Raw genomic sequence first — 13159 nt, forward strand, 5'->3', positions numbered from 1 at the left:
TCAACTCGTTTCCATTTTTCCATTGAGCATGTATGGAAAAACGAAAGTTAAGGGTTCTTCGCCAAGTCTTTTGCTATTTTGTCACCTTGTCATTAAGTTGAAGTTTCTCCAGTGTCCCACGCAGATGCTGGTCAACTCCTTGACCACATTATTGTCCATCTGGACTGTTGTCCTCTGTAACTAAAAGAATTTATCCAAATACCTTCTGTACACCTTAACAAAAAGACCTCATGTGTTCATGAGTCTTCAGTATTTATAAGCAGCTCTGAAGTTCACTTTTCAGGTCAGATCATCTGGGTCATCTGGTACCGCTTCTGCCTCAGTTCTGTGGACACAAGACAAGGATTGTATCAGTGGAGGTTTTCCTTCATTCAAATCAAATTCAAGATATGACAAGAATTCAAAAGAAACCATCTTCACAGGACAACTGTCTTAACCCTTGTGCTATCCTAGACACTTTAACATTGGGAGGTGGGTCATCTAGACCCACTAGACGGTGTTCTGAACCTTTTTTCTTCAATGATTTGTGATCTTCACTGGTGTCCATGGATTACATGAAATCTTTCCACCTTCATCCACCTTTGTCATGGTAGGGAGAACACGTCAATGTAAGGGTGGGACCATTTAAGATAGCACAAGGGTTAAAAAATGCATTGACTGTAAGGTTTTAACTAGTTAAGAAAGATAAAGATGTGGATTTTACCCAGCAATTAGATCAATTTTACACTAGACGGTGCCAATTAATGCCATACAGGAATATTTTCACGTGCTTCTCAGAGCAGCTTCCTATAAAGTTATTTTTAATAATTATCGCCATTTTTTCCCGTTTACTGTAGATCCGTGTTTGGGAAGCTAAAAGTGAAACTCAGATATTTTCTTTCTGTGTTTTTACATTTTCAGGCTGAAAAAAAAAACTGTTTTAACGAAAATCTAGTTTTCAAGACAAAAATACTTGCAGGAATAAAACAACACTTTTCCTATCTTGAATTGTAATTTTTCTGTTAATTGGTAATAGGTGAAGCTAGCTACTTTAGGGTCACGTGTTTGAAATCTGCGCATGTGCACCTGAATAGGCTCGTCTCGAGTCGCGTGGATTTTTACTTTTCCTCAGCAGAAGACGTCGACGGTAAATTGGGTAAATTACGTCTTTTTTCTTCCAAACGTTCTTATTTTTGTGTAATGTTTGGGGTATTAATTGTGTGAAGCAGTAATAAATAAATAAAAACCGAATATGTTATGTCTCGGGCTCAACAACGTACTTGCCAAAGAGGCTAACACACATGTATCTCGGTCTAATTAAGCTAGTAGGCAGTAATTAGCAACTATTTCTCGTCGAAAAGTTTCAAAACACAATTTTAACTTTGAAATTATTTGGGGGTTTGCTTTGCAAGTTGCAACATAGTGTATTTTTTTGCCAACATATTAATTTCAAATGATACCGCATTTTGTATGGTTTTTCTGGATATTTATCATAGAGATTTACCGACATGCAGCAGACGTCGTGAGGCATTATGTGGTGGCCTGTATGAAGATATAGTTGTTAAAAAGTAGAACAAAAGGGTTTTGGGTGTACTTTTTCAAACTGTACTCTAATATTTACTAGTTATATTTTTCAAGTTAAAATTTACTGTAACAAGTTATTGTCGAGATTTAGGTTTTCCTCAACAATAACATACATTTAAAATTGTAGGTTATTTTTCTTTAAATACAGCCCACGTAAATTGGTCTTTTGCGGGTGAATTTCAAACTGCGTGTTTAGGAAAGACTGGGGGTGTGTATTTCCACTTCTTTTCGCTAGAGGGCGCTGTGGGCCTTCAGTTTGTTACGAGTCAGTATCGAAATTAGATTATTTTAACGGAAAGCATTGATTTTTGTCTAGTTAATTTACACAGGAAAATTCGGTTGAGGTAAGAGTTAAATACATGGTATGAATCCATATAATGATGTTCTTCAAACGGTTGTTTTATGTAGTTGTTGCTTCACGTCTTCTAATAGGACAAGATCCTACCACGTGTCCCGGAAGCAACACGAAGGCTTCTTTATCGTCTTTAGTTTTTTCAAAATTTACCGCTTACCGATCAATTCCTGTTACACGATTAATGTTATTTATCGCTTTAACTTATATAAATGTTGTTTGAACGTTTATTTGGACATTGTATAACCTTGAGTTAGCTTTGTAGAAAGCAGAATGACTTGGTTTCCTCTGCCTAGTGGTCGGTATCGCTTCTCGGCCTTTTGGCTAAGATCAAGTGTAGTATCTGTTCTTATCAGTTTAATATCTGATACGTCCCCTACCCGGGGACCATATATTAAATTGATTTTTGGAACAGGGAGATGGAATAGGGGCTTGCTCCGTCCACTCCACGCATCGACCTGGTATTGCAGTATCTCCAGGAACGGTGCACCCCCCCCTTCTCTGTCAAAGATAAAAAATGTGCAAGTCCCATCCTCACAGACTTTTAGTGGTTGATATGCCTACGGGGTTAATTATGATGTGCAATTGTCGATTAGTGTATTTGAGTAGGTGTTGCACAGTAATGATGCTAATCTGAAAGGTTAAATGTTTGTATGTTGTTAATATTTGTGTAAGCTTCTTGAGGATCAGCTTTGAGTATTATTATTAAAGATTGACTTTTATTTAATGTATTTAAATGTAAACATTCCAGGTGTTATTCCCAACAATACCCTGTTGATTTTTTTTTTTTATAGAATGCTAGGTATTGTGTGTTTGATATGATCTAACAGTTATAAAAACAATAGGGTTGCATTACTGGACAAATCAATAGGAAAAGCACTTTTCCTTCATCACTCAATGAGTGGTATACTTTTGAGATGATTGAAGATTGCTGATTAAATGGAGAACGCGCTCCCCTTTAGATTTTTCCTTTTCTTAATTCTTTTCCTTTTTTCTTTCTAGGGCACTCAAGCTTTGGTGGTTCAGTGGAGTTCTCACCTTGCCACATGATTCCCGGCCAATGTAATGATCCAGTTTCCCTACTTATTTTTTTTCAATCCTAAAAACAATTTAAATTCAAAAAGTAAAGTAAAGGACAATAAAAAATTTTATTCATTTTACAATATGATCAGATAAATTGTTACAGAATTACACAAGTCTCATAGGTTTATTAGCATGAAGCCAAGTTGTCTCTGGTGTGATTGGTTAGTGTGTCCAGCTGCTAACAGAAAGATAAATCCTCTATTCTTTGGATCTTGATTACTTTAGTTTGTTCATAGGATTCTTTCAAGCCATTAATTGAATGTTTTCAAGATTGAGAAGTTCCTTGTTTTTGTATTAAAAACGAATACCACAGACATATTTAGGGTAAGCATTTTGTTAATAAATAGAAACATAAATCCTATAAAGTAGCAATTCTTACAGTTTAACAAAAAGGGTAAGGAATTTCATAACTGAAGTAATTTGCACAGATGAGAAAAAGTATGATGTAATCTTTTGAAAACATCTTGCATTTTAAAATAATAAAACTGAGTTTATAATTAAACCTTTTTTGTTTTTATTTTCTTCCTGAGATGTTTTGAAGAACCCCAAGCTTGAAGGTGAAACGTCTGATCACAGTCCAGAGACGAACAGGAATCAACGGACATCCTGATGATGATGCACGGTGTGAGTCTGCTGCCATCCATCTAAATTCATCTTTTCCTGGTGAGTGTTTTCTAAAAAGGTTGCTAAGCTGCACTTAACAGAGCTCTTCACTGAAACCTCAGGGAACTGAAGAAACATGAAGGAACATGCTGCAACTGGTTTTTCAAATAACGAAGGAAAGGCATTTATCTTACAAACTAAACAGAAAATTAAAGTAAAAGCTTTCAAGTTTCAATCGAGAACAAAAACGAAACAGAATTCTAAACTGTTCGATCAGTTCCATTTAAAAACAAAACATGATTTCAAATTCTCAGAATTTCTTCTCTTAGTTCAGATGGTTTAGACTGGGGGTCGGCAACCGGCGGCTCCGGATCCACACTCTTTCATGCTTGTGCTGCGGCTCTCTGTGTTTTTTAAAAATAACTCCTGTTCTAAGAGTGTCGTGGTGCCTTTAACACCATCAGGTAGTGCGAGCAGGAAGAAGAGAGCATCGTGAACGTGCGGAGGGGGCGTGTGAACGCTGACCAGAGTCTGTTATGGGATGGAAAGTTTTTCTGGAAAGGCGGTCAGTGGAAATCTCGTAGGAGACGCTTGAACGCCCAAAAAAAAGCCTCCCCCCAATTTCCCATATTACCACCAACTTCCAGGTAAAATTAATTCAATTTGCATTGGGGCACCCCTACTATTCTGTCACCTTGCTGCTACGATGACAGTATGTTTCGCTGTCTGTGTAGAACACGCTGGGGGGGATTGCACACGGGGGAAAACAACGAACTGGTAGAGAGGTGGGGCCGGGGCTTAAACTCACCGCTTATCATTCCAGACAAACTAACAGCTGTTTCCTAATAAAAACATAGTTGTCAGTTGTCATCCGTTAATATAATTTATTGGCTTTACTGGATTTAAAGGAAAAAAAATGGAAAGGAGTCTGCATCAAAGTGAATCTGTTTCCATCATCTCACTTATCTTAACTCTGTTTGACAGACGGAAAAGTCTATTCAAGGTTGTGGAAAATGGACAAAAGATCAAAGGAAACATCACGCTCATAAAGAATAGAAACATTTAAAATAAATAATTTAATAAATATCCTGACAGCATTTTCAATCAGTACAAGAATTGCCAAATGAATTATTGCGATAAATCGGCACTAGTGTTGTGGCTCCTTGTGCTTTCATCTCAGTGGGAAACATTAATTAATTTAGATTTGTGAAAATATTGTCCGACTGAAAACGGGCCGAGCTTACTTATAGGCGACACACGAAACAGCTGGTTAGCAAAGCGTCGTAGCATCATGCTATGGAACAGCGCTGTCTCCAAATCAACCCTTTTTATTAAACTTTCTGTTGCTGCTGTGGGTCTAGCGGGTTTATCCTCCAGCTCTGACTGAAAAATGACTTTCTTCTAGTTCCAACTAAATGAAGTCATTAAGCAGTGATTGTTTTGAGTCGGCCTGGGTCACCATTTCTGTGGCAAACGCTCTCACAACAAGTGTGCTTGTTGGAAGTCCAACTTGCAGTACAGAAAATGTCTTTTTTTTTTTTTTTTTATATGATCAAGAACATGTTTAAAAAAGGTTAGTCTGACAGTAGAATGACTAATAGCTGTTTATTTCTCAATAGAATCTATGGGATTCTAGTGGGTACTGGGGCTGTAATCAGTAACAACTCGGATACTTGTGATATTCTCCAGAAAATCTGAAGTGAAGTAACTATCAACGGATTCTGCAGTGGAGAAATATGGCTCGTGGTGGCATAAATGTCAGTCCATAGACGTCCAGTTTTTGATTCACAGTAAAATGATGTTAGTTCTGTTGTCCACTAGAGGGCGCCAATGGACAGTTCTGTTTTTCCTCATTCTCAGATCTGCCATCGAAAGGATCAGTCAAAGTTCACTCATTGTGGCAAACCCCGAGGAGATATGCAGAAGGGATAAACAATCAGGAAACATGCCAGAATTTACTTGTTGGGAAAACTTGGGTTTGTTTTGAGCTTTGAGGATAAAACATTTTGATCACCGTTTACATTTGTAGTTCACATTCCAGACCAGTAGGGGGCAGCAGCAGAACTTGGATGTTCTAATCAGCAGGAAACAAAGGAACAGGAAGTGGTTAAGTGTTGGCAGAGAAAAACGTATTTTTACCATCTTTCTATTGATTTTGGATGTAGTTGTTTTGTTTTTATCAACATATTATGACTCAGACCATTTAGGATTTTTGTCAAACTCTCTTTTCTTTTCCATTTATTGCCTATAGGACAGTAAATCAATTAAACTTAGTGGTCATCAGTTAGCTATTGTTGTTCAGTCCCAGCAGTGCATCATGGGTATTTTTCTTCTGCTGATCAATGTTAAAGATATTAGTTTATGGTTTGCAGATGTCTTTTTGTGTAGCACAGTGTTGAATGTCAGTCCTGAAGTGTGTAGCTCAGTCAGTGTGAGGGGTGTGTGAATACCTTAATGATAAACAGTGTCTATGGGAAAGACTTGTGAGAACGTGATGTGAACAACTCATACTTACCTGGCAGGGGAGATACCATGATCATGAAGGTGGTTCACCCAGGGTGAGGCTCAGCCATTGCACTCCGGTTGTGCTGACCCCTGCGAATTCCCCAAATGTGGGAATCTCGACTGCATAATTTCTGGTAGTGGGGGACTGCGTTCGCGCTCTCCCCTGATTATTTGTTCAAAGAAAAATGTCTTCTATGACACCATAGTAACATACAACTGATGCCATAAATATCCTATAGAATGACATGTGGCTTTGATTCCAGTGGTTAAACTCTGTTCTCTTGTGAATGTGGTTCTCCCTTCCTTCTGCTTCAATTCATGTCAGCTTCTCCTGACAATATCTTAGGAACACAGTCGGTGAGGATGGCATCAATCTTTGTGACACACAGCTTTACAATGTCAAAGCTCTTGAAGACATAAAGCCAATTGACGTCTTTTACCAATATTGATCAAATAATGGATTGCATAAAATCTTTCTTGTATATCAGTCAGGAATGACATTCTATGTAAGTGTCAACATACACTAGGTTTTCTCAGAGGTCTGAAGTTTCCAGGTCAGTGGATATTGGTATTGTAAATTTGGACTTGCTGAAAAAAATGGCGGAGCCCCTTTATAGTGCAGTTAGAGAGGGAATTCAGACACAACCCTAGTTTCCAATAACAGTGTGTCAGATGTCTTCCTTTCTGACATGGTCATCTTGGACCATTTTCAGAATTACTGGAGGATTTCGGTCTTTCATTGAAAATGTAGTTAGTTACTTTGTCCACTAGAGAGAAGCAGACCTTGGTCAGTGGTATCAACCACACACGCTATATATTTTTTATTTTAATGAAAAGTTGAACACTTTAATTCATCCCAACAGATTTCAGTTTTTTGGAATACTTGGTTTCATTTAAAGCTTTGGTGTGCCACTTTAAACAGCAGTGTAGTTAACATGCCAGACCAGTAGGGGGCAGCATGAAGCCTTTGATTTTCTAGTTAGCAGGAAGTAAGGAAACAGGAAGTGTTAGCAGAGAAAAACGTTGATATGTATGTTTTTTTGTTAATTTTAGTTTTATTTGTGTTGTTTTTAATCAACATACAATGAATCAAACGTTTGATAGTTCTTGTCAAATTCCGACTTGTCTCTTTTAGCTCTGTGAGAATCGCCTAAAGGACAGTAAATGACTGAAACTCAGTGGTCATCGGTTAGCTTTTGGTTGTTCAGTCCCAGCAGTGCATCATGGGTGTTTTCTTTCTGCTGATCAATGTTAAAGATATTTAGTTTATGGTTTGTAGATGTCTTTTTGTGTAGCACAGTGTTGAATGTCAGTCCTGCAGTGTGTAGCTCAGTCAGTGTGAGGGGTGTGTGAATACCTTAAAGGTAAACAGTGTCTATGTGAAAGACTTGTGAGAACGTGATGTGAACAACTCATACTTACCTGGCAGGGGAGATACCATGATCATGAAGGTGGTTCACCCAGGGTGAGGCTCAGCCATTGCACTCCGGTTGTGCTGACCCCTGCGAATTCCCCAAATGTGGGAATCTCGACTGCATAATTTCTGGTAGTGGGGGACTGCGTTCGCGCTCTCCCCTGATTATTTGTTCAAAGAAAAATGTCTTCTATGACACCATAGTAACATAGAAATCTTTGCTTTAAACATCCTATAGAACAGTGTTACTTGACCAGTGTGCTGTGCCGTGAGAGATGGTCAAGTGTGCTGTGGAAAATTGCCCTCATTAACTGATCTAAAAACATTTCCCATCTCCAGGATTTCAGCTCTCTGTTCATCCAAACAGGCCCTGATAAAACACTGAGGAGTTAGGAATATAAAAGATCGTAAAATACTTTTTCTCTGCGTTTATTTTATTAAAGACTTTTTGATAAGAATGACCGTACCGCGATTCAGCTGCACCTTCGGCTGTATTTTGGAAAAGTCCCGTCCCTTTAACTGTCTCCAAAATCATTCTGGGGGGGCTTAATCACATGTCATCAGCCTGACCAATCAGAAGTGGTTAAAGTCTTCACTTCCTTGTCCCGATTTAGCTCGTAAAGTCGCTCAGTTCTAACAAAAATACCATCTAAAGCTCGTCTTTAGCGGGGTAGCTTTCCACAGAATCCGGTATCAGACCGTGGAACAAGTGAATAAAACAATGAAGCTCCGAAAAGCGATCTTCGGCCGTTTGATGCACTACATCTCCCATGATGCATTGGGTTGTGAGAGTGACAGCGCACAAGGAGATCTGTTGTTAAACGTCTTGAAACCAACGAACACACATCAAACTGTTTTTAAATCTTCTAACTTAACTTTTATTGCATCTTTTAGAAAAAAACAGCTGCAGTTTCCAGCTTTTTCTGACACAATTATCTCAAATGCATGTGAGATTGTGGAGGGGCTGTAGATCAATACAGACTGTTTTTTTTCTTTTTGGGATGCTGGTGTGCCGCGGGATTTTTTTTTTTAAGGTTAAAGTGTGCCGTGGCTCAGAAAAGGTTGAAAAACACTGCTATAGAATGGTGTGTTTTTGATTCCAATGGTTAAACTCTGTTCCCTTGTGAACGTGGTTCTCTCTTTCTTCTGCTTCAATTCATCTCAGCTTCTGCTGACAATCTCTTAGGAACACAGTCGGTGAGGATGGCATCAATCTTTGTGACACACAGCTTTACAATGTCAAAGCTCTTGAAGACATAAAGCCAATTGACGTCTTTTACCAATATTGATCAAATGATGGATTCTTGGAGGATTTCTGTCTTTCATTGAAAAATGTAGTTAGTTACTTTGTCCACTAGAGTGGCAGAGCTTGGTCAGTTTTGTCAATCATCTGATAAAGACTTAAGGGCTTCCCCCTTAGCCCTGACATCCTTTATTAGCAGATCCAGGTGGTCTCTGTTGTAGGCCAGAACAGCCCCAGCTAGTGCTGACTTGAATGCAGCACATTTGGAGTGGCTGTCCATCCAGATGGCTGCGTCGATGCATGGATTCAGTGGACAATGTCAAGAGAAACCACCATCCCACGGTCAACCCAAGGCTTGAACAAAGTCTCCACTGCTGTTGGGCCTTGTGCAGGACAACACCCCCGATCAATGTACAGGATCTTTGGAGCTGGATGCTGCTGGTAACACTCACTTGCAGGTGAAAACAGCAGGAAACATGGCTTGATTTGCCTCACTGAGCTGGGACAGAATTGCATGATCCCATGCAAGCCAGCGCCCCACTGTGCCACCCTCTTTATTTCTGTCCACAGCACAAAACCTCAGTCAGCATTGTGTACCAGCTGGACACGTCACCTGCCTGCAGAGATGAGAAACAGTAAAGCAAAGCTGAGCAACGTGTGATGTGTTCATCTCTGAGGCTATATTTACCAGCTAAACGGAACAAAACTTAAGCTGTATTGGAAATCCAATTTGAATTAAAAAACAAATGTTCTGTTTTTTTGATGGGCAGCTAAAGCAGGACGACATCCTTTATCGATTGTGTTGCACTGAGAATTACAATGTTTAAAAAGAGCTTTAAGAAGTGACTCGTTTGTAGAACTTACTTTGCAATAATAAAAGTAAAGGACAATGAAGCTTCCTTTTAAAATAAACTAGTATTGGATATACTGTCCACAGCACAAAACCTCAGTCAGCATTGTGTACCAGCTGGACACGTCACATATGTGCCGTACCTGCAGAGTTTAGAAACGGTGAAGCAAAGCTGAGGAACGTGTGATGTGTTCATCTCTGAGGCTATATTTACCAGCTAAACGGAACAAAACTTAAGCTGTATTGGAAAGCTGTTAAAATACACTAGTATTAGATCTTCTGTCCTGAACACTTCTGCTAAAAAAGAAAAAAGGGTGAGTCGTACCTGATTATGGTAGCCAGACTTGTAGAGGTGCACATCTCTCCCTGCACCGTCACACGTAACACCCAGATGACACTTTACCTCCAAACAGGACACCAGACACGGCTGCAAAAAAAGAGGTGTGAAGATAACTGCTGATGAAACCAGGAGGCTCCGTAGGGTTAAACCACATCTGGTCTGATTTCATCAACCGCTCCTCTTCAGATGGCCAGAAGTGTCTTTATATATCTGAACGTCTGTGAACAGTCCTCTCTCTGTGTCCTCCTTCAGCCAGTTAATATTATCAGGCAGGATGCCGTTGGGGTCTTCCCACAGACGCACCCAACCCTCTAACTCCACCTGCATCGCAAATTATATACAGAACGTATGTAATTTCAATTAAATGTAAGAGATTTAGTCATATTTACTAACTTACAGGTGAGTCCCTCTGAGGCAATTCCACGCGAATAATGTGGAGGCCAACGCACTGGTCTGAAGGAAAGATGCTGAGTGCTGTGCAGTAGATTCAGACAACATGGGCCTCTTACTGACCCCTAGGTTGGGAGGATGCAGATGGGGAGGTCCTCTTTGGATGAAAGGGGGCAGATGAGGAAATCTGAGGCTGGGATAGAGATGCAGATGAGGCAGTCATCTCTTTCCGGGGGGAAAATGAGGATGACCTGACCCGGCGGGCTGACTTCTGCTTTGACTTTTTTGTGGGCTGGGATTCTTTTTAAACCATCTCAGTAGGCCGACTACTGCCTTTGCTTGCACTTGCGGACTCCTGAGACGTCACTAAATCTAATAAGTAAAAATTTTGGGATCAAGAAAGACGTGTACTTATTTTTCATTAACTCGGTTAGTCTCTTGCCTTCCACAGCCTGACATGCAGCCATCAGCAGCAGCAGACATTGAAGGTGGATTGCCCATTTTCAGCTGTTGCTACAGTAGGAAAGGAAATGTTTTATTTCAGTCGTGAAACATTACAATGTGCTAATAAAGTAGGTTCTTAGCTTTTTGGCCACAACACTTACTTGTTCCTTTTCTGTGATGTATTTTCTGAACCTTTTCATCTGCATGCTGGTGATGTGGGTCAGCGGTGGGTTTAACCATCTTCTCACCGAGCTGTTAGCTTTCTGTATCATCTCCCTCTCCTTTGAGCTGAATTTGTCTGGCCTGTCCTTTTGGGCTCCATACTGCTGGTAGAGTTCCCACATCTCCTGAAAGGTGTGATCTTCAAATCCTTTCTGGCCATAGATGCACCTGCCTATGTTGGCCTCGAGGAGAACGGAGACTTGAGGGAAGCTCTCTGCATACTCTGCCAGGTAGTCTTTGATCCGGTGGTTTCCTATGTCTCCTTTCGAGTCGGGTTAATCACCTCAGCTCTGTGCTTGTCAACTAGGCTGCAGGTGGATATTTTGATCAGTTTAGTATAATGCAGACATATTTTTGTCATTCATATTTAACATTGCATGCGTTAGGTTGTGTAGTACATAAAAGGTCGTTTTTTATGTTAAATACTTACAATTTCAGGTATCAAATATCATTGGCTACAAGCCAGTGGAAAGGGGCGTTTTTAAAATGCCCAAAAGGCAACACCAGCCTTCCCAGACACTGCTGATGCGATAGGCAAGAGATCCTTTCATCTTGCAGCGGGTTTTCTGCATGGTCCAGGGCGGTGAACTGATGGAGCAGCTCTGGTGGAGGTGGAGGGAAGACCTTCTTGTTCTCCCGATTCATGTGGGGCTCTTTTGAAGCCACAAGAACGGCCTGCTGGCGATGTGCTGTGGTGTTTGAGTTTGTGACCTGGGTTGCCATCCATGGTGGTTACACAGGGTGCTGGCAAGACTTCAAAGTGTGTTTAATTCAAGTATCTTTGCAAAATCTTTGCAATTGGTTTGCAAAATGCAGTTCCACCCTGAAATGTCAAAGCAATATAAATATCTGTCAAAATCCTCATCTAGGCCTTTAAAAGCATGCATGTACTTGCATGCATGTGCACATGCATGCGTGCGTGTGCGTGCACATATGTTTATGTACCATGCTTGCACATACGTGCACATGGACCTGCAACATAGTCTGAGAAATTTGAACATTGAAAACGTTTAATTTGAAGAAGAAAAACAAAAGCACGACGCACAATGTCGGAAAATGCATGCTAGTACAATGAAGCCTAAGTGGAAGCGACCATTCCTTTTTTGCACAACAGTGTAAAATGTGTGTGCGAATGGCAGCTCGGACAACAATGAAAACAAATTAAGAATAGGAAATGCTTGAATAAAGAAAACTAAAGCAAAGGCCAGTTTTGATGAAGCAAGTATTAACACGCAAGTCACTTACCTCGTCCTTGAGGAGCGTGAAAATGCTGATTTGATTGTTTCTCTACGTTGGGCACAGCGCGCCCTCTGGTCCTATACATCTGCAGGCGAGAGATCTGCAGAGTATGATGTCCAATATTTTTATTCAATGTCACATGGGGGAATGTGGGAAGCACCCAGGTGCAGAGAGGAGGAGGAGGCAGAACCTTAACATTAAACAAAAACCAAAATCCACTGCTGAGCAGGAAAAACTTGAAATATTTGACATACTGGAAACAGAGGAACATTAACCTAATACTATGGAAAGGCACAGGAGGAAGGGAAAGACACGACTTAAATACATACAGGACTGACGAGACACAGGTGGAAATAATGAGGGCAGATGGGGAGCAAAAGTAAAACTTGAAGACACGACACAACACAGGAAACCCTACAAAATAAAACGGGAAGTAAACTCAAAACATGAATAAACAAAAGACAACCAGAAAACAAAAGTAAAGAAACTAAAACCCTGACGATAGCTGCGTTTACATGGGCAAAAGTAATGGGAAAGAACACCTGATCGGAAGGAAAATGCGTCATGTAAACATTCCGTTCGGAATACTGTTCCACGATCAGACTCGTTCGGATCAAAATTTCTTTCCGATCGAGATAGGTGGGTTATACCGGTTGTTGATCTGATCGTTGTTCATGTAAACGGTTCATTCCGATCGTGTGTCAGATCTACTCTTGTTTACGTCACGCATAGAGTAGACGGTGTTTCGCTGAGGGAAAACTTTGGAGCGCATACGGGACCGACCAGCTGCTCTGCGGACGCCCCGTGAAAAGCGCTGCTCCGCTCTTGCCCCGCTGGCTCTCTGCTTCTCTTTCACCCCTCACGAGGGGGATGCGGGGGAGGAGTGCTTCGTGACCCAGCACCCGAGCTCT

General features: G+C 40.5%; 2 long non-coding RNA genes and 3 other non-coding genes across 5 annotated transcripts; 4 read left to right on the top strand and 1 right to left on the bottom strand.

Moving 5' to 3' along the window:
• Nucleotides 1-1064: 1064 nt before the first annotated feature.
• Nucleotides 1065-4650, top strand: LOC111948456. The gene is made up of 3 exons (XR_002874473.1): nt 1065-1135; nt 2918-2977; nt 3540-4650. It is a non-coding gene; the product is annotated as an uncharacterized LOC111948456 (long non-coding RNA).
• LOC111948531 lies at nt 2220-2410 on the top strand. Its single transcript, XR_002874544.1, has one exon. It is a non-coding gene; the product is annotated as a U2 spliceosomal RNA (small nuclear RNA).
• Nucleotides 4651-6108: 1458 nt separating the features above from the next.
• On the top strand, nt 6109-6272 carry LOC111948514. Its single transcript, XR_002874528.1, has one exon. It is a non-coding gene; the product is annotated as a U1 spliceosomal RNA (small nuclear RNA).
• A 1248-nt stretch (nt 6273-7520) lies between these two features.
• Nucleotides 7521-7684, top strand: LOC111948525. The gene has a single exon (XR_002874538.1). It is a non-coding gene; the product is annotated as a U1 spliceosomal RNA (small nuclear RNA).
• Nucleotides 7685-8528: 844 nt separating this feature from the next.
• LOC110016184 lies at nt 8529-12913 on the bottom strand. The gene is made up of 3 exons (XR_002291475.2): nt 11440-12913; nt 10949-11317; nt 8529-10856 (listed from the first exon to the last, which is right to left on the bottom strand). It is a non-coding gene; the product is annotated as an uncharacterized LOC110016184 (long non-coding RNA).
• Between the last annotated feature and the right edge of the window lie 246 nt (nt 12914-13159).

The sequence above is a fragment of the Oryzias latipes genome, chromosome 13, assembly GCF_002234675.1.
Source record: "Oryzias latipes chromosome 13, ASM223467v1".
Taxonomy (NCBI): domain Eukaryota; kingdom Metazoa; phylum Chordata; class Actinopteri; order Beloniformes; family Adrianichthyidae; genus Oryzias; species Oryzias latipes.